General features: G+C 44.6%; 1 long non-coding RNA gene across 1 annotated transcript in view; it reads right to left on the minus strand.

Moving 5' to 3' along the window:
• The window catches only part of LOC144822636 (uncharacterized), a 167686-nt gene that overhangs the window by 44063 nt on the left and 101281 nt on the right, over positions 1–22342 (minus strand). The window lies entirely within an intron of this gene.

A 22342-nucleotide genomic window follows, 5' to 3' on the forward strand; every position in this document is an offset into this window, starting at 1 on the left:
TAGTATTGGCGATTCGCCCCACCATCTTAGACCGGCACAAATATCCCAAACTGATGGTAAATTGAAGAATTCTTACCCCAGTAAAAGGAAAAGAGTGAGCCAACTCCAGAAAGGGGGCACCACAAAAATGCCAAAAACTAATGGTCTAACACAGCCCAGTATACCCCACATCCTATTAATAGCCCCCCAATTCCCACGGTGCCTCCCACTGCTACCGTCGATCAATGCCTGACTAACAGATCAGACGACGTTCTTTTGGGTAAAATAGAAATACTTGTGAAATCTTTGTTGCTACCCCTATTGGAACGTACGAGGCTGATCAGTTCTAAATTGGATTTACTGGAAAATCTTGTTACAACTAATTCCAATACGTTAGATAAATTAGTAAAAGGCAAATATAAAGAAAAGGAACTACTGCCCAATTCACTTAATAACGGGACTGCTCCAAATACGGCTCCTCTGGCTATTAATGACCCACTGAACAGCAAGTCGAGCCGTCTCGGAGTGGAGCTGCCTCATGGTTGCAATAATCCTTTGGCTCCTACTAAGAGCACGGCCACGAAGGATGGTGTGGCGACTACAACTCAGCCCGCTCCTCGAGTGCCGGCCACTAGTGGGTAGCCCAAGGGGTATGACAAACCGGGGAAGGGGGAAGTCAAACAGACGCTTCAATGTGTAAATTTACCCCCTGAGTCCGTTCCCTACACTATTATCTTGATGGGTGTTCCGGGCATTGGGGTAGATAAAACGGAATCATACAGGGACCTCAAAAATAAAGTTATCTTCTGGCTAGACAAGAACAGAACACTTCCCCCCCAGTCTAAAACAGAGATTCTAAATGTTAGAAGAGTAAGTTGGGTTGGATATTGCCCTAAAGATCTAGAGGGCGATTGTGTAATAATAAACTTCAGGGACAAATGGGTGGTGCACTTTATCCGTAGAGATCCAAGGTTTGGAAGGGTGGGTGATGTTCAATCCTTGGACCTTTACTACTTCTACCCCCAAAGAAGCAGGTATTCTCTTTCTTACCCTTTCAAGCCTCGAGGGAGAAGTCCTTTTAGAGGTCCCTGCCCTGATCAGGCAACACACTTCCCTTTTTTTCAACCCCTGTTTAACCGGTTTGAGCCCCTTTCAGGCTTGCAGGGAGTCGACTGACTTCTATCCAAGCCAGGCTGTAACATCCACCTCAGGAGTTCAACAGTGGATTCTGAGGGCATGTGTATGCCGCAGGTTGGGGATAATAGTAGAGGTGATTCGGTACTATGTAGGACTAAGGAGGTGGTCATGGAGAGACAGAATGTTGTAAATGGGATGCACAGGATGTCCCCGACCCTCTGATTAGTGACCTAGTAGACCGAGAGACACTGAATGTAGGTAGGAGGACATCAGACCATAATTTAGGGTCCCCTGAATCAAGCCAACTTATCCTTCAGGACCCTTTACTTAAAATTGCCTCGTGGAATATTGCAGGGCTGAAGGGGAAAATAGATTTAGCAGAGTGGGCAGACTTTGTAGAAACCTATGATATCCTGATTTTTCAGGAAAGCTGGGCTCCTGAACCTATTTTTAGACTGGGGTACCTTAACTTTTTTAAACCCGCCATCAGGGGGAAAAAAGGAAGAGCATCTGGTGGCTTAACAATTTGGGTGAGGCAGTCCCTTAATTATAGGCCCTTGGAATACTTGGGATAAAGCTTAGTAAGGACAAATACCAGGACATTTTCATTTTTAATATATATGCTCGAGGTTTGCCTGGTGGGCGGTGCCGGACAATTATTGGAGCATTAGACTCACTTTTGAACTCAATTGGAAGGGACACATTTCTAGTAGTGGCGGGGGACCTAAATTGCACTTTTGAACCACTCCAGTGTGAGGGTGAGGACTTGTATGCCGAAGAAGATGCACTTTGGAATGTCCCATATCTCGACCTAAGTCCAATTAAGAAGGGGACGGAGGCAGCTCTCCATTGGCTGGGATTGTGTCTCGAGTGGGGGTTGAGAGCGGCAAATGGCCGCTCAAATTCCGACAAAATGGGCTGGCCTACATTCGATAATGGTACTAGTACAAGTCGCATCGACTACATTTTTATTAAAATTTAGTTTTGGTCGCATCTCGATGACATGGCAATCCTCGCACGCCCAGAAAGTGACCACAATCCGCTGGTTCTAAGTTTTAAATCCGATGTTAATCTAGGGCGTAGTGGTTTGACGAAGTGTGTCACAGCTGAGGCTATCCTGACCAACGATAGACGTAGGGTCCGTTGGAGTAGGATAATCGAAGATCCTGTAATTTTAGGTGGGATATCACATGAAGTTTCTTCCACTCGATGTGCTAGTCAGGCTCTGATGAACTCCACAGGGCCATCTGATCAGCTAATAGTGCTCCACGAGCAGTTATTTGGTAAATTAAAAGTTCTTTTAACCAAAACCATTAAACCTGGGCAAGTTTTGGCCTTGCCGGCAGGTAAAAAATGGTATAACAAATCATGTCGACAGGCGTATAGATTCCTGACTAATGCCATAAAATCCAGGGTGATAGATGATGTTAGAAAGGCAAGGCTTATGTATAAGAAAGCCCAAAGGGATGCCAAGCGAGAGTGGGACGAAAACCGCTGGCAGGAGTTATATGAAGCGAGCAGGTCCTCTAACCAGATCAAGTTTTGGCAGATGGTAAAATGGGGTGGAAACATGAATTTACAAACCCCGGCCAATCATGTACCCGCTGAGAATTGGGTTGAGTACTATGCACCCCAATTTAAGGGCCACGATCCAGAACCCAGGTGTGGGCTGGTCACTTCCGCGCCTTTGTCCCCATTGTCATGCTCGACCTTAGTATTTGAAAATAATGACGCTGAGGCAGCTTTGGGATTGGTCCAAGCCGGTAAGGCACCGGGTATGGACTGTATCCCAGCTGCTTTATTTAAACATAACCTGTCGAATTGGGTGCCATATATTACTACCCTTGCAAATGCCATTGCAAAAGGGGCACATATTCCGGTCTCGTGGAAAGGGGCTGAAATCTTACCAATTTTTAAAAAGGGGGATTGGTCGTCCCTGGAGAATTAACGTCCCATAAGCTTAATAGATGCCATTCAGAAAGTCATCTCTAGAATGGTATTAGTTAAATACAGATTTGGATTGATAATGAGAACATTTTATCCCCCATGCAAGCTGGCTTTAAATCATGCATCAGCACTATAGATCAGGTGCTTAGATTCATCATAATATTTTAGAAGGTGGTGTTATTGGGTGAAGGAAGCCTATATGCAGCATTCGTGGACCTTAGGTCTGCTTTCGACCTCGTCCCAAGAGAAAAACTATGGGTTGCACTGATTAAAATGGGAATGCCTCGCGATTTGTTGGAATTAGTTATAAGATTGCATGAGGATAATTTTGCAAGGGTTAGATGGGGTAGACAGGGGCAGGTAACAGAGCGATTTTTTGTTAAACGTGGAGTTAGACAGGGGTGTGTCCTCGCCCCGACTTTGTTTCTGCTATTTATAAACCAAGTAGTGCAGTTTTTTGCAGACTCAACCACTGATGCCCCTGTCTTGGGTGGTAAAAAGTTTCCCCTTCTAATTTTTGCAGATGACACCCTCATTCTCTCTAAAACACGTAAGGGACTTCAGACAGCGTTAAACAAGTTTGAAGTTTTCTGTAAACTCAATGACCTACAGGTGAACGTGAGCAAAACGAAATTCATGGTCTTAACAAAAAATAGGCTGCTGAAGAGTCATGTAAGCTTGAATGGCATGAACTTAGAACAGGTGGAAGTAATAACCTACCTTGGAGTAACCTTAGAATATAGGTTAAAATGGAAACCACAACTTGATGCACTTGGTTTAAAATTAGCTCGACTAACAGGGTGCCTAATTAAGGAGCAAAGAACCTCACTCACCAAAAGGATAGCGCCGGCATTAAAAATATATGATGCAAAAATAAGCTCTGCAATCATGTATGGCGCAGACCTATGGGGCTTTTCTGACCTCTCCCAGCTGGCCAGAATTCAAAATAAATTCTTATGTAATCTGGCTGGTCTTCCACAGTCTACTCCTATGAAACCTTTATTGCTCGACATGGGGTGCCGCTCTATTGTAGATGTAGCACGCTTTAGGATGATAGCACTGTGGCGGCGAATATGGACAACACCGGAACTGGCTCTCTTTGCTAATGAGATCTCAGATGTAAGATCAATTTTGGGTTCAGGTAACATTCCCTGGTTTAGAGATGTGAATCTTATGCTGGGAAATATGGGCCTTAGCTCGCTGTGGACGGACCCCGGACATAATGCCTTTCCCTCAAAGGGTGATTTTAAGGCATTATACTGGCCGTCTATAAGATATCAAACAGTTGCCGAGACAGTATCTTTATCATTGACTGACAGGTTCCTGGATCATAAGCTTGACCCCTCATTGGAGGAATACTGGGACGTCATTACTAGGAGTAATGATAGAAAGCTTTATCATCAACTCAGAGTTGGGACGTTACCTGTGAGGACATTTACAAAGAAGTGGCGTGGTCAGTCCACTGAGTATTGCCCCTGGTGTAGGGAACAAAGGGAATCAATAGGACATATTTTCTTTGCCTGCCCTGCCTACCTCGCCCTTCGGAGAAAATGGTTAAAACCTATTTGTCTTAAATTGAAAACGAGGGTGAGCGCGGAGGCGCTTTGGTTATTAAGAACTAATACATCTGAGATTGTGACCATAGCAGTAGCAAAGTTTTTGGGGTGGGCCTGGATTATCAGAGCAAGGCACCCATCTACGAGTTGATTAATTGTTAGTTCTATATTTTTTAGTACAATTGTACATCTCTAATTGTAAATGTAATAATGTTTTAGGTTGTAATAACATGTTCAACCCTTAAACAGTGATTCCTTGTGTCGAAATCTATTGTCACACCTTAGGGTTGTTTAATTCAGTTTTCATGTTTTTACTTGGTGTATTTTTTCTTTTAACATTGTCAAGACCATGGTGTTTTATGTATAATTCTTATGTATGCTGTCTTTTATGATGAAATATCTCGAATAAAGACTTATGAACCATGACTTGCATGTTGATAGCGTTTTCAGTTGCAGACTGGGACCTTGTAGCACTATAAATACACAAGTCGGATTCCCCGCAGCACCAACAAGGATTCAATTCTGTTTATCTCTCATTACATACACATTCACCCCTGCTGTGATTGCATTAACTAATTGAGATTGAAGAACGTAAAAGAGTGCATTAATGCAAATCAAGATGATGGTGAGCTGGTTACTTCTAATGTCGGAAAAAGTGACAGTTCATTTACAGCGATGGTCCCTCCAGTTTTTCACCTTTGCAGGTGTACCGGAGCAGGGCACATTAAATGTTAACTCACACAGGGGGGTTTATGATGTGTGATGTGAGCCTGCCCCCATCCAGGCAAACTGTTGCTATGTAGCAAGTCTCCTTCATACTCGCAACAATACCAGACTACACGTTAGTCTCAACCTCAATTGAAAGCTCAGAGACACTCCCTGAAGAACAGGACAGCTCTGCAGCCATCAGGGTTACACGGGCTTGTAGGGCAATCAGGCAGTGCCCAATAGGGGGTCTGCCCCGGTCAGTGTATGGGCCATTTTATGGCCGTTTGTGGGTCTGGTTTATGGTCTGCAGGGCAGGTTTACTTTGTTGATTTCCCTTTTTTGCTTAAAACAGCTCATTTACTCACTGAAACTTGCTGAAAGTGTTTTACATTCTTCTCAGCCTACATCATGTGTTAGGAAACTTTAAAGCCAGTAAGCAGTTGAGGGGACTACAGCACCTGCTGCACACTTTTCAAACGCAACCCTGTCACAGCTTCGTTATCGCCCGTACCTCATTTTCTATATTTTGTTTGCTTTTATAATGCTTGCTTATAATTAATTACATTGTTTACCTTTGATGGTTTTGAATACAAATGAATTTTCCCGTAATCTCTGTTATAGGCAGCCATGTCCATATCTTAGGCTCAAAGAATATCCCATGTTACCCATATCAATTTCTCAGAGGTAATGTTGAATGGTGCTAGCAGCACTACACTCACCTTAGGGCCCCCATAGCGACTGTTCTTACCTGCAGTGAGAACACTGTGGCAGAAAACGAGCTGTTCTTGTTGGGCAGCAGCACAGCGTTTGCCAGATGCCAAGCTGTGCATATCTCTGTGTGAGTGGAGAACCAAGGCGCCTGCCTCATAAACAGAGCGGTCTCTTCTTTACTCACCATATGCAATTTGTATAGCGCCCAAATACCCGGAGGTGTCTCGGCGCTGGAAAAACAATAATACAGAGCAGATAGAGATGGTGTTTACTGATTAAAAAGCCAGTTTTTACTGACTTCCTGGGGGCATTGAACTTACCTGCCAGCCGTGAGGGAAACGGCACTGCACACGCCACCGGATGCCGTGAGGGGAACGGCTGGACCTACCACTCGCCTGCCGCCACACTACAATTCCCGGCAGGCTTGGGGGGTGTGACGCGCACTCCTGACGACGGCAGCGCGCCCGGAGGCGCTACAAGTAGCCGGAACACCTCTCGCCTCGCGAGTCGCGCGCGGGAGCTGCCTGGGACAAGGGCAGGCCCTTTGTGGCCCTCAGAGGCCTGAGGAGACTGGGCTGGGCCACAGATATTGGTTCTGTTGATAAGGACTTCATTACCTGAAGTGAGACTTTATTTTTTATTTTCCATATTCTAATATCTGGGTGTTTCTGTAAAGTGCTCTGCATTGTTGCAGATTGTTCCATTCAATTGCATTGGTCCTTACATTGAGAGTTATAATAAGCTGACGTGATGTCTAGATGTAAAGCTTCTGGGCTGGGCACTATGGATAATTATTTAGTTAAAAAGGTTAATCAAAATACCAATGATCGAAGGGCCTCTCTAGGACGGGGTAGTGCTCCATTGTTATAGGGTGAGGCGCCTCTCCCAATAGTGGATATACCTATGCCTGATAACTCTGATATCAGTAATGGGGATGTTTTAATAACTGTAGCGCAGGTACATGCAGAGATACATGAAGATCTGCCAGATACCTCTATTGAGGAAATAGAAACAGAACAGGTGCAGTCAGCACCAAGACCGGTGAGAAATTGTAGAAAATCACAGCCTAAGCGGGGGGGGGGGGTAAGCATAATAAAAAAGAGTGGAAATAGCTGCATCAGTTAATAATGGCCCCATCATAGGGTCTTGTCCTTCTGAGGGACATAACGAGGGCGGTACTAAATTACTAATTGACCAACTTACCCTCCTGATTAGTACCTTAGAAGGAAAAATTGTGAGAAAAATGGAAGAGCTGATTAGACCATTGTCAAGTAAGCTGGATACCTTGGCTCTAGAGGTAGATAGACTAGGTGGACTGTTAACAGCACACCTGTTATCGGCCTCGCCTGTCAGACCTAAGGTTGTGGAAACAGGTCAGGGACCCTTGAGCGAGTCGGCACAGCAGACTTGTCGGCCAGTCCTTGCAGCACGTAGTGCTCAATCTGAACCCCCACCAAAAATTGACCTGACTGTTCAGACATCAGTAGTCCATGATGGTACATCAGATTTCAGACAAATAAGAAGAAGTCGCTATATTAATCTCCCACCTGACTGCGCACCCTATGTGGCTGTTTTGACTAATGTTCCAACTATAGAAGACCACTCTGTCCAGTCACATGGGGAATCCCATGACTCATTAAAAAATAAAACAGTAGCTTTGTTGAATACTAACTGTGGATTCCCAATTGCATATTTGGAGCAAATACTTTCAGTTAGAAGGGTCAACTGGATTGGCCCATCTAGAAAGGTAAACACTGGGGATTGTATTGTTGTTAACTTCAGACATCCCCAACATGTGGCTACCGTTTTACTAAGAGCTTCATCTTTATTGTCTGATGCGAACAGTATTGTGACCGTCCACTTGGATATTTTTACACTCACCTGATCAAAGTCTCGCCTAAATACAGGAACCATAGGCCACTGTTTCAATCGCAGGCTCCTGCTCCGTTAGCACCACACCTGTATAATGTTGTTAGTCAAAATAGGAACGGGTTTGCGGTGGAAACACAGAATAGATTTGATTTACTTTCTGGCCTTGAGGCATGTGATTGACGTGAGGAGTCAATGGACCAAGGAAATGCAAAATCTGGTGAAGTGGGTCACACGGAGATTACAAAGGTGAAATTGACCAGAAATAATGTAATCTCTTGGAACATTGCGGGACTGGGCACAAAGATGACAGATTGCAATTGGGTTAGATACATTAAGCAGTTTCTGATCATTTGTCTGCAGGAGACCTGGTTAGTGGATTGTGACCACTTTCTGGAAGGGTACAAGGCCTTCTACGTTCCTGCGATAGCATTTAGCAGAGGCAGACCGAAGGGGTGCCTGGTCGTGTTTATTTCTGTAGCAATCTCTTGTAAAATACGCAGAGTTTTAACAGGCAATGATGGAATTATTGGTTTAGTACTAAATTGAGATAACTGTTTGGTGGGTCTGGTAAATTTTTATAATGCAGTTAACCTTTACTCAGCTTCTAGTTCTACATTAGCATTAAATGCATTTATTAGCACTTCAATGACGTTATGCCTCCATAATCTCATGATTATGGGAGATTTTAATGTCCATCCATGTGGTGACCCCCTGTTTAAAAGTCTCTCAGATTTGCACTGTGATCGTCTTGAGGGCTTGCATCTGGAACATACAGCGGAGGGGGAAGTTTTTAATGACTTTCTGAATAACCTGGATTTATCATTGACAATGGCATTGTGGGATCCCTCAAAGCGCTTTGAGATTCCAACTTTTAAGGGTCATGGGAGGGGTACCTTCATTGATTATGTCTTACTTTGTGTGTCAATGCAGACTTTTGTGGACTCCTTCACTATTGAACACAGTGAATTTAGTGATCATAATCCACTGACTGTACACTTGAAGGGCCCCTGGGTTGGAAAGGAAGATCGGAACTGTATTACTGGCAGGCTGAGCACTACTGACGGTAGACGGCGCCTTAAATGGTCTATGATCACACCTGACTTGTTGTATAAAGACATTAAGGACAAGTGTACCGAGGAAATTGCAAAATGTATTCGAGAAGGGTCGAAACCACGCCAGTTTTTTTGCTTTTCAAAATATTTCAGACAAGGTGTCTCAGTTGATGTCAGCTCCAGTAAAGCATACAGAGATCGGGGGACCATGGTGGTTTAATCACGATTGCTCTAGGGTGTCACGTAATTTAAGGATAGCCCTGGCAGCAAATCCCAGAATAAAGGAGAATATTCAACAGTGTAGGAAAGAATATAAATCCGTTATTAATAGACGCAAGGAATTTCTAAGAGAAGAGTTATGGAGTGAGATTCTCGACCCCTCTACCTGGAAGTGTAGCACTAGATTCTGGGCGGTAGTAAAAAGACCTTTTTTGGTCCAGGACCCAGGGGTTGATCTGGAATGCTGCATAACAAAGGAGGAATGGGAAGCACACTTCAAGCAACTGTATTGTTGCACGACGAATTATAATTCTAATCCTGCTCCTTGCAATAGCGGTGATTTTATTAGGTTTGAAAGAGGTGAGGTCATTGAGGGTATAATGGGGCTTACTGCCGGGAAAGCACCGGGTCCTGATGGGATTCCGCCAGATTTATATAAGTCTGAGCCCAGTTTTTGGGCTCCCATATTAGAATCGGTCTTTAACGCAGCTGCTAAAATTGGCTGCCCGCAGTCATGGGTGTTTCCACGATTGTCCCAGTTTTCAAGAAGGGGGACAAGGGTAGCCCTCTGTGTTATAGACCCATTTCTTTAATTGATTCCATGGTCAAAATAGTGGGCAGAATCCTACTGCAGAGACTCACTGACTGGGCGCTGGAAAACAGTATTATGTCCATTTCTCAGTATGGCTTCTGCAGTGGACACTCTACTGTTACACAGTGCCTTAACCTCTTTTTAATATTAAGTAAGTACACTGTTGTCCAAAAGGGTACTGTCCACCTTGCCTTCATGGATCTGTCATCAGCTTTCGACTGTGTCAATAGGGGAAAGCTGTGGCAGTCCATGAGGGACAAGGGTGTGGACAGTGGGATATGGTAACTTCCTTGTTGATTTACATAGCAACACTAGTGCCAATGTTAGATATTCTCAAGATTTGTGTGTAACTGGTAATTTTAACATTAGGAAGGGTGTGCGTCAAGGATGCATTCTCGCCCCCTTTCTTTTTAACTTTTATATTAATGAGCTAGATAACGTATTGCAGATGGAAAGGCTGACTGTCCCAGAGTCGGCAGGCGAGGTATTCCAGTTCTTTTATACGCAGATGATGCGGTTTTAATATCTAGAACAGAGAGAGGTCTTCAAGCTTTATTAAATGCTTTTAAGATATTCATGTCGGATCGAGACCTCCTGGTCAACAATTCTAAATCTTTTATTATGGAAGTTGGCCAACAACCAAGAAGGAACTTCTTATTTAAAACAGATGATGTAGCTATCCCCATTACAAAATCATTCTCGTATCTTGGGGTCCTTTTTGATTCCAAACTTAGTTGGGGTCCACACCTTGACAAAAAGAAAAGGGAAATGGCAAGGGTGAATGCTACTATTTTTAACTTTGCATCAAAACTGGGGAAAAAACCTAATAATGCCATGTTGAAACTGTACAATGCAAAATCAGTGGCAACTGCCGTTTATAGCAGTGAAATATGGGGCTATGTGGCCGGCGAGCAACTACAGATCGCTGAAAACTCTTTCATGAAATGTCCCAGCAGGCACATCCAATTTTGTAGTACATGAAGAGCTAGGGTTGCAATATTTATGTGATATTTTCTCATTACGCCCGTTGACTTGCTGGCTAAAATTGTGGTTAAATCAGGACATACCACTGACTCACCTGATTGTGAGAGATTACCTGTCTCAGGATAAGGCAATGGGCACACCCTGGTTAAAATATTTGAAATCCAATTTTTTAAGGCTCGGCCGTTTGGACCTTTTTGAGCATCCGAGCGGGATTGTAAAGGGTGATGTGGAGGCAGTTAAACGTGCCTTCCTTATGGACAGAAAGCTCAATAGAGAAGGAGAGGAGCTCCTGAAACCTAGTGTAAGAAAATTCGTTATGATAAAAACATGTGATTCGATGGAGCCTTATTTGACGGGCTCGTTGACTTCCCATGAGAAGTTCCTGCTAACAAGGTTTAGATTAAATCTCTTTCATCATCTGCTGTTTAGACCAAAAAATTATGTTTTTATAAACCTACTGCTCCTGTGGCTGCGACAGTAGGTCTCCACAGGATTTGCAGCATTTTATATTTTTATGTAAATTTTATGAATATCCTCGCAAACGCTATCTGATAGATCTTTTAAAGAAACTTAATTTTAACCAGATCAGACCAACATTACTGTATCTGCAACTTTTGCACAGTGACAGTATTCTTCAAGTTACTGAATTTTTAAAATTGTCTATTAAGCTGAGAAATTGTCTGGACCAATGATGGTACATTTATTGATTTGAATATCTTTTCAAATGAATATGTTATGTATGGAATTTGTTGTACTTTGCACTTTTGCACTTTATCGCTCATATTTTATAATCATTGCATGTCTTAAGTGTTTTTTATTGTCTACACTGTACATGCACTTTTATGGTTTGAACTCAAACCGAATAAAGTCTCTTACTACTACTACTACTGACTTCCTACAGGTGAGGAGAGATGGACTAGCCCGGATGTGGGAAGAAAGGGTGTTCCATACTTTCGCTGTGGCTATTGAGAAACATCTGTCTCCCCAAGACGATTTCTTTGTACGAGAGGGGATATAGCGCCCTAGTGACCTGCTTTAAGAGCCAGAGTAAGTTCCTACTGATGTCAGCCAGCAATGCCAATGGCAAACTAGGCCGTCCCTGGATTGCTAAACAAGACCTCGTTTTTAGGTCGAGCCTAAGCAGTGCGTGTGCTGTAATCAGTAAAACGATTTTATTTCTGCCTGCTGCTTACCATAGGTTCACTCCTGTGTTGCTCATCTTTGCTCCTTCCTTACTCGTTCAGGCAGCTGATGCCTCACTTCTGATAAAGGCTGAGGAGCACTGCCCAAATACAGTTGTCTTCCGCTTGCATTCTTTATCTGTTCTTTTGGGGAGCTCTGTAATTTAAATGTTGCCTTCTGCACGTTGCTGCTTGTTTAGTTGTTGGCTGCTATTCCATGTTTCTTTTCAGGTCGCATTCTCCCCTGCATACCTGCAGAGGTACTTAATCTCCTGTGTCAATCTCCTCCTCCCCGTGTCGATCTCTTCCTCTCCCCGACCCTGTTTTTCCCATTTTTTATGCCTGCACCTGTACTATCATGGCTGTGGTGATTGGGGATGATTCTTCAGTGAGTGCTGGCATGTTTGTTGAACCCTCCTCCCCCGCATACCTGCAGGGGTACTTAATGTCCCCATGGCGATCCCTGTCGACGAGGGCAAGAGTTGGCTACTGCCCCATCCGGTAGGGATTTACTTGTGTTGTGTTCGTTGGCACCCACTGTGTGGACTCACTACCCAGTGGCCTGAAAACTCAGCTTGTGTGGCAAGTACAAGAGACACTGTCTTGGGGAACCTTATATGGAGACAGTGCAGTACACAAAGAGAGAGAGGAGAGGTCCATTTGTCCATTAACCTTATTGGTGAAAGAACCAGTCCTATGGGTCTGTGACTTAGTGCTCGCCGCTTTTTTTTCTGTGATCTGCAGGTCTTGAGTTTTACCCCCGGTAAGGTGGAGGCAGCTTTCATTTATTTTTTAACTTTAAAAATACAGCTTCGTTCTAACATCAGCTGAAATGCAACTGCCACAAAAATTATTGGAGTCACCCTATTATAACCATTTTCTGATTTCATTTGCCAACCCATCTTTTCCTGTAAGCCATCGGCCTAACGCACCCATCCCCCCCAATCCCTATATTCCAGTCACAATTTTTTGAATATAGTGAAAAATCAGCTCCACGCATTGAAGCAATTTGCATGAGTGCCGGATTACATTATGCAAGGTCACCTTCATTTATCTACTTATTTCATAGCACTGCGGAAGGCCATATTGGTAAAGAAAGTCCTTCTCCTATCTTTATGTAAATTGGATTTCAGTGCCCTCAACAGTAAACCCATGTATAAACCCATGTAGGTTGCTTGACAAGGGGAAGCAGGAAAATAAAAAAAGGCAGCTTTGTTCTTAGCCGAAACGTAACAGCCACATATTATAATTAAACTGACCCTTTTGTTTAATTTTTCCAAATTAATTTGCCAAAAATTCCTTTCGTGAAAGGCAAGGGCAGCTATGACAGATTTTTAGGAAACTTCGGCAATTACATTACCAGATTAAAAAAATCAGTCACCGGACAACAGATTCTATATAATGTTTTCCTTGTATTTTAAATTCTTCCAAAACTACTGGGACTACACCAAACCAAATGAAAGACTTTCACCAAACTTATGATTTCATGTGCCATTTTATGGAGAGTTGTCTGGCTGCAGTGTTTTGCTCTCTTGCTTCCTGCAAAATTCCATGTGGACTTTCAAACTATTACCCTTTTGCTCTCCCTTTATTACTCTCCCTAACACCACTCCACTTGACCAATCAGCTTTGCTGGAATACATTTAGGCAATTCAAAAATGTAGCACTTTAAATAAATAGCACAGCACTAGTCCACGGACACCCTCATATAAACCGTGTATATGTTGATTGATAGGCAGGTATGGATGCAATTCACCATCTTCCTTAGAGTCACAGTGCTGCCTCGTGTGTCACTGTGCCTCCCTCTTCTGCCACTGTGCTTCCCTCTTGCGCCACTGTGCCTCCCTCTTGCGCCACCGTTGACTACAAACAACACAGTTCTTGGTGTTTGTGTGAAGGGAAAGGGAGAGGGAGTCCCTGCACTTCTATATTTCCAATTCAAGTACTGGGAACAATGAGTGGTTTCATCTTCAGAATGAAATGCATTGTATTATGTTATGTTACTGGTCCTTTCGTGATCTTGGTTTTTGAGCTGTGTGGGGCATGGCTCTCAGCAGTTTGCAATGTGTTTTGCAGCAAAACTCTGTGCTGCCTTAATTGAGGGTTGCTGCTTGGTTCTGCTATGCACACAACAGTTAAGGTGTTTATTACGATGTCGGGCGGCTCGCGTCTGCCCGACAGCATTGCGGATTGGGAACTGCCCGACCTTATATTGGCGGTTCCGACCGTAGTATTTGGGTGCGACTGCCCATAAGGCGGTCGAAAATATCCATTTTGCAATGGAAGCTTGTGCGGCGGGCAGAAAAGTCCTGCGGCACAAGCTTCTATTGAAAAATTGATGTTTTTAAACACCCCTGCACTGTATGACACAGTCCAGGGATGTTTAGGGGCACAATAGGTGCCCCCCCAGACCCCAGAGTGGAGGACCAGGAGAGAAGGGCGGACCTGGTAGATCTCCCCAATGTCACTTTCTGACAGCCTTTCTATGTTGGATGGTCGACATGGAATGGCTGTTGAAAACCAACATCATAATTCTGACAGTGGAGCCGTCATCAATATGGGATTATGAAAGGGCTCCTTTAGACTGTCAGAATGCGAGGGACGATCCCTCCGCCTGCTGTCTCCGAATGCACGCATTGTAATGCATCAGTCGAACCCCAGCAGCAGATGGTGGCTGGACCGCAACCAGCGAGCCGTCGGTTGCGGTCCGACTGTCATCATAAGGGGCCCCTAAGGGAGGATCAGTGTGCAAGGGTTATAGAAATAGAGTTGTATCCGTTGTATGTGTGCTTTCGTGTGAATGTGATCTTCAATACTTGCTCTTTTGTGTAAGACATCTTGCGTGATTGTTGAACGTGGTTGCCTCTGTGGTGTGGTGCTTTTGACAAGTTGGTGTTCATTATCCATACAGTTCCACCCCACACAATTTAACTCCACACATTTCCAATCCACACCACATAATTCAACACTAAGCCACATAATTCAACTCAACAACATACATACAACACACACCATGTACATCCAATCCACACCACAGAATTCCACATCAGGCCACAAAATTCAACAGCACACCACAAAATTAAACTCCACTACATACCACTCCACAACACAAAATACTATTCAACATTCCTTTCATCATCTTTTTGTGTTGCATTTTCACCGTAAGTGGAAAGGGTATGCCCAGACGTGGGTCCCGTGCTCACTACACCACTGGAGTCAAGCTATCCTGACTGATGAGGGCTGAAAGCCCGAAACCGGTCCTAGGATGCTTGATTCCTGTCTAGGGAAGACATGGCCTGGCAGTTCGGTCTGGTCTGTTCCCATTAGGCACAGGGTCAAAACTGATTTGTATACGGCTATGTCTGAACTGGGTTGGCGTGTTGAGCAAAATAACGATGGATTAAACCCAGATCTGTGACTCGGGATGAATGTTTGACAATGTTCAACATTCTGTTCATCATCTTTTTGTGTGCATTTTCACCCTAAGTGGGAAAGGTATGCCCAGACGTGCGTCCCGTGCTCACCACGCCACTGGAGTCAAGCTATCCTGGCTGATGAGGTCCGAAAGCTGGAGTCAAGCTATTCTGGCTGATGAGGGCTGAAAGCCCGAAAACGGTCCTAGGATGCTTGATTCCTGTCCAGGGAAGACATGGCCTTGCAGTTCGGTCTGGACTGTTCCCACGAGGCACAGAGTCAAGACTGATTTGCATACGGCTATGTCTGAACTGGGGTGGCGTGGTGAGCAAAATAACGATGGATTAAACCCAGATCTGTGACTGGGGTGAATGTTTGACAATGCTCAACATTCCGTTCATCATCTTTTTGTGTTGCATTTTCACCCTAAGTGGGAAGGGTATATGCCCAGACGTGGGTCCCGTGCTCACAACGCCAATGGAGTCAAGCTATCCTGGCTGATGAGGGCTGAAAGCCCGAAACCGGTCTTAGGATGCTAGATTCCTGTCCAGGGAAGACATAGCTTGGCAGTTCGGTCTGGACTGTTCCCATGATGCACAGGGTCAAGACTGATTTGCATATGGCTATGTCTGAACTGGGGTGGCGTGGTGAGCAAAATAACGATGGATTAAACCCAGATCTGTGACTGGGGGTGAATGTTTGACAATGTTCAACATTCCGTTCATCATCTTTTTGCGTTGCAATAATACAGAGACTGGTGCAGTATATGTGATATGTTATCCTAGGCCGTGGGAAGGCCAAGCATGCCAGAACCCATCATTGTGTTGTTGGGTCTGATGGATGAACAGGAGATGGGCGACATACCAGATTGTTGGTGGCTCTGGGAATCATCACTGTCGAGAGTGACACTGCATGGCAGCAGATGACAGGATTGGTTATGTCCGTGGTGGAGTTGACTCGTGGGATGGACTATTGTGTTAGAGCACAGCAGTTTGTATATCAGTCAAAGGGGTGCCTGGAGAAACATTAAAACATCTGGAGAGTTTGGACTAATTAATCTGCAAATGTCTATGTGTAATATCTGTGTGATTTTACTGCAGTGCTTGTTACAGCCAGGAAACTGTACTTTTAAAAAAAAACTTTATTTTGAAGTTTGCATAACAACAAAAAGAAGGTGCATTCAAATTCATACATCACAGTTCAGAGTAGCAATGCATACATGTATCTAGATCAACAGTAAATCAGAAAGTACATGTCGATAGAAAGCACGGAGCTAATGGAATATGGCTTCTCTCAGGGATCAGCGTCCGGGTTCAAGTGTAGAGGTTAAATGTCCATAGCAGTTACTCATGAATACATTGCACAGGCTATTCTAGATCAGGGCCACGCCCATTTACAGACACGAGGGAGGGACCATAGGGATAGGCAATCAGGCTTAACGGTCCGAGCCCGTGGCCCACGTGGAGCGCTCTGTAGGACATCAGCAGCCTACCAAGATTCAGAGCTGCAATTCCCCCCTGATACCCATGTGGTAAAAAAATAAATAAATAAATAAACTCAGTGCGGGTGCGCAGAGGATTGTTCCTCAGGGTGACCCACTTATGAGGAAGGTGGTATGTCTATATCGTTGGGGTCAACATTCTCCAACAGATAACACTTCAATGGGGCCCAAATATCAGTCGGCGTAGAAGAAACCGTCAGTAGTTCAGAATATGCAGCAATTTGTTCCTGACAGTATGTGAGATCACGCAACCAGTTCTTAAATTTAGGGGCTATGCCTCTTCCCTACCTGCAAGCCACCCTCCTTTTAGCCACCAAAAATGCTAGCGCCATAAACTTACGGTGTGCCGCCGGTATCGGCTCCACATACCCCAACAAAGCGAGTAATGGAGAAGGCACCAAGTCTGTATGTATCATGGTGGACACCGCCACAAATATCTGTCGCCAGTAGTCCTGCATTCTCTCACACTCCCATGCCAAATGTAGGAAGTCCGCCCCAGGGGCGTTGCATCTGTCGCAGGTGTCGGTGTCTCGCAGGTGAAATCTGTGCATAAGGACTGGGGTATAATAGAGTCTATGTATGAATTTGTAATGTATGATTCTGAATCTACTACTGGAGGAGACCCGTTCAGTTTGTTGGAGGCTGAATTCCCATTGCTTGTCCGTAATTACCATGCCTAATTCCCGATCCCAGTGGGTCTTAGCCGCAAGCGGTGGCGTACAGTTCGGTACAGCCAGGAAACTGTACTTGTTATGTTACTAGCATTCATGTTTGATACATGACTATATTTATTGCACTAACAAAATCAAAAAAGAGTGTTAAAAAAAAGAGTATACTAGGCCCACTACAATTCATGGCTTAGATAACTTTTTGCGTTAAAAGAAAGTCAATAGCTCGAGAGAAGGATTGGCAGTGATGTGAATACTGGGCTGTCTGTAAATAGGACAGTATCTCTCTCTGGATATGAAGTTATGCTTGAAAAAAGAATGCATGTTTGAAGAGTCACATACCTAATTTAAATAGGCCTTCATGTAGCTCTTCTACGATCTGAGTAAATTTCTGACTTTTTGCAGAATTTACAAATCCTTATTTCTACAACATAAAGCGTCCTCGAGCAGAGAAGCCTTGCCTTCCACCCCAGAGAACATAAAACGTATTTAATCTTTGTGTAGGTATATTTGTATGTGTGTGTAAATCTGATGTAAAAATATATAGGAAAGATTGTTGAATAGTCACAAAATTACAACTTTCTGAGTGTTCACCATTTTCTCAATGGCCACTGATCTGCCCCCCACATGTGTGAACCCTAGCAATACATTTATTACTATAGAAAACTTGCTACACTTCCGTGACAGTAGGTTTCATCCGCGGGTGTAAATATCCACACATATTACTTCTCCGAAGTTGAAAGTAGAAATTCCAAAAGCTACCATTTTGTGCTCACGCAAGTTCTTCAAGCGTGCATTTAAAATGTTTCAGATTGACAATGAAAACTACAGTAGAGCTATTTTTGAAGCTGCTGAGGGTGCACGCCAGCCCTATGACACGTCATACACTGAGAATTAGATGCAGATGCGTGGCTGCGTGGCGGGGGGAGGGGATTGTTTAAGGGTGTGCAACCTCCCAAATAAATGCATTCTTGCCTTGGTAGTAGGGTCCAGGGGCCCTGAGCTGGGTCTGTAATTTCTGCGTCGGGTTTTCATTTCTTTCGATGAGCAAAGAATGAAAGTCAAAACAGGGGCCTTTCTGTAAACGGGAGAGAGAGCGGCAGCGATAAATATCAGGTGCCCGAATCTCTAGATGTGAAACCAGACTACCTGGAATCAATACAGCCTTCCATGTTTGTCCAATTTGTGTAATTCTAGGAAAATATTGCATTTCATAGAGCGTCCTTTTCCTTTGTTATCAAATATCGGCACATATTAAATACTTGAGTTCAGAATGTGCCTGTACCTGCACCTCTTATGTCTGATTTAATAGACCACTTTGCTGTTCCATCTGCAATAGGAATGTAGGGTTTTCATGACTATTGACAAGCTTCTAAGTTCATTAATGTTATTGTGGTGTGGGAGAGCCATGCATGTTCTAAAAACTATCACTTTTGATAAATTCCTGTCTCTGCAGTAACATAATTTGATGTACTAAGGTAAAACACGAATGCATTTTAAACAAAATACTCATTTTTTAACACGAAAGTGATTGCAGCATATTTTTGGTTTATGTTTATTGCACAATATATATATATGCCAAACATTTTCATGGCTCTGCTCATGCACATACTCTTACAGCCAAGCCAGACCCATGGCTCTGTTTGCTCACCCTATTAATTTGCCAGCATGCCCTCCTCCATTTGCAACTGGGGCTTAGTACATGGGGCCATCAGTCACTTGATAAAATAATTTATAAAAGGGCTAAAATGATGGCGCCCTGCCCACATGCACTGGTTTGATAACTCTACCATTAAAGCTTCTTGTAGCAGAGACAAAGAAGAGTGTGTGCAATGTGAATACATTCAAATAAGTGACCCAAGGGAAGGGACGCTAAGCCTGTGTGTTGCATGTGACTGTAGTCATGAGTTCCAAGGGAGAACAACCAGGCCCAGCTGGGACGAACTGTAGCATAGCTTTAGTGAGGTGTTTGGAGTGTGATACTCCACAAATGCATTCTTGGTTCTGTAGTTGAGTTTGAGGGCCCTTAGTAGAGTCTTCTATGTCTATGTCGGGATTTTCTCACAGTTCTCAATTCACTCTGAGATTTTAAAGTGTTCGTTTTTTGTATTGGGATCTTACATATATAGTGACCGGTTTACCAAAAAAGTTTTAAATCTTCACTCACAGAAACACTTCTTGAATAGGTGCATAATGTACCACTTTCTGGAACTTTCAAACTTTGACAGTAGTAGGCTTGAAAAGCTGCTCCAGTCTAAGGTTTCCAGGCATGCTACCTGAAATCAAACACCCAAAAAGTGATGGGATGAATCTTTGTAAATAGTCTAGCCAGTGGCAATTGCTCGAGGTAACACTTCAACCATTTCACCATCTGTTCCAATCTAGGCAGAGGCCCATGTAACGCAAATCAGATATGAAAAAAATTGAACTCCTACCACACTGCATCACAGACATGTTGCACGAGCTGTGTTAAAATACCTATTCACTCTTCTCAGGGATAAGGTATGCCCTGTGGAGAATATAATCATTGATTTACTTAAAGCGGGCGTTTTTAAATACCTTGGGTACCCGGTACAATAAAGTCACCCTCAGGTATCGGAATCCTCAGGTCCTCCTCCTACTGAGTTGGTAATGTTTCCAGTGGTTGCTTTAAAAGTGCCCGAGGATGTAACTACCTATTGGCAGCTCCTATGGTGTGGTGGTTCTGGCACGGTACCTCCAATGTTTCCTGACCACCGCTGTCTGTGCTCTGTGGAACAGAAAGTGACCCTTGGCAAGTCAAATTCCAGGTGAAAATCCTCAAAGGGACGACTCCTGGTGACCCCCTGCCCTGGGCATCGCACCCAAACCAACGGACCACGCACGCAACCTGGGCTTCATCCTGGACTCCTTCCTCACGATGACCAAGCAAGTAAACGCCGTCTCGTCATCCTGCTTCAACACCCTGCGCATGCTCCGAAAGATCTTCCGATGGATCCCCACCGAAACCAGGAAGACGGCCACCCAGGCCCTCGTCACCAATCGTCTGGACTACGGGAACACCCTCTACACTGGAACCACAGCCAAACTCCAGAAAAGACTCCAGCGCATTCAGAACGCCTGAGCACGATTCATCCTGGACATCCCTCGCCGCAGCCACATCTCTGCCCACCTGAAAGACCTCTACTGGCTCCCCGTCAGCAAGAGGATCACGTTCAGACTCCTCACCCACGCACACAAGGCTCTCCACGACATGGGCCCGAAGTACCTCAACAGCCGCCTCACATTCTACACACCCACCCGCCAGCTCCGCCCTCGCCTCCGTCCCACGATTTTGGAAATCCACCATCGGAGGAAGATCCTTCTCCTTCCTGGCAGCCAACACATGGAACTCCCTCCCCACTCACCTACGGCTGACCCTGGACCATCTCTCATTCAGGAAACAACTCAAGACCTGGCTGTTCGAGCAGTAGCACCCCCCCCCCCCCTCAGCGCATTGAGACCCTTGCGGGTGAGTAGCACGCTTTACAAATTTTGTTGATTGATTGATTGAAAGGGGAGAAGTTTGTCAGCATGGAACAGGTCTCCCACTCGTGTCGCCCCTGTGGTCACACAATTATCCAGGCACTCCCACTCCCCATCATGTGATAATACCTGCAGCATGCTTAAGGGCACGTCTGGTGAGTACAGGACCTGCGTGCGAGTAAATCTCTGTTCCAACAGAATCTTAGCTCTCGTAATTTGGTATTGTCCCCAGCAGGGGGCTCACTAATCTTTAGTAACACTCAGGATAGTTGCAGGAGCTCAGGGATAAGTTGTCCCATCTCGCGCCCCAGGGTCATCCTGTGCGCCATTCACGAGGTGAACCACTGAACCTGAGCTGCAAGGTAATAGGTTTTGAATTCGGGGACCACTAAGCCACCTTCTGTTGGCAGTTGGACTTTGTTTATTCCTCCCAGATAGCCACACAATAGTGCAATTAGGTGTGCCTGGATAGGCTATCAACTGGCAGGATGGAAGGAGCAGAGCTGGGCACAGTACCACTTTAAACCGAATAGGCTGTGACTTGCCTTCACACAAAGGACGTGCCACCACTGAATTGTTCACGCAGCCAGCTTGAAGCAAGGACATGGGAGGCACGAAACTTCAACAACTTCAAAGGGAATTCTCTTGAAACTTCCCCAACTTCAGAGTTCAAAGGTATAAATATTAGACCCTGTGACACAATTCTTCAGTACATCTTTGGAATTGTGGTTACTACAGAAGGTGGACTCTTGTGCTGCTTTACTGCCAAAAAGACTGCTACTTTACTGCTATGCTACCCTGCTGCCCCACTTGCTGAGAAGGAAGATTTGACTCGTACCCTTCATACCAAGGGTCAGCTAACTGAATTCCTATTCTGAACTAGAGGGGCACAAGCTCCTGAGGCTCCCTGCAACTGCCCAGCTGTCCTACTGCCTGGACAGCCAACTGGACCTGCCTGAGCCCTGCTAGCCTCTGATGGATTTAGTTCACCACCCCCAAGATGTGCCCCTCAGCTGCTGGACTCTTGATGTGAAATCAGTTGAACTCCTCTCCACGGACAAGGATAAAATCTGAAGTTTTGGGAACTTCAAAAGGGCCTGTTTGCATCAAGATCTTGGCGCCCGCACCATTCACCAATGTGCAGCTCCGGTAAACCTGACTCTTTATGTAACAGTGAACGCCGGCAATGTCCAGCAATGTGAGCTATGCACTTTGTGCTACAGCGTCGACAGCCAACGGTGACTACCAACGCGAGGCTCCAGCAATGGCCGTTTGCAACTCCCCCGGCAGGATATTCGCGTTACAGCAATGACCATC

This window comes from Lissotriton helveticus, chromosome 3_1, assembly GCF_964261635.1.
Source record: "Lissotriton helveticus chromosome 3_1, aLisHel1.1, whole genome shotgun sequence".
NCBI lineage: Eukaryota > Metazoa > Chordata > Amphibia > Caudata > Salamandridae > Lissotriton > Lissotriton helveticus.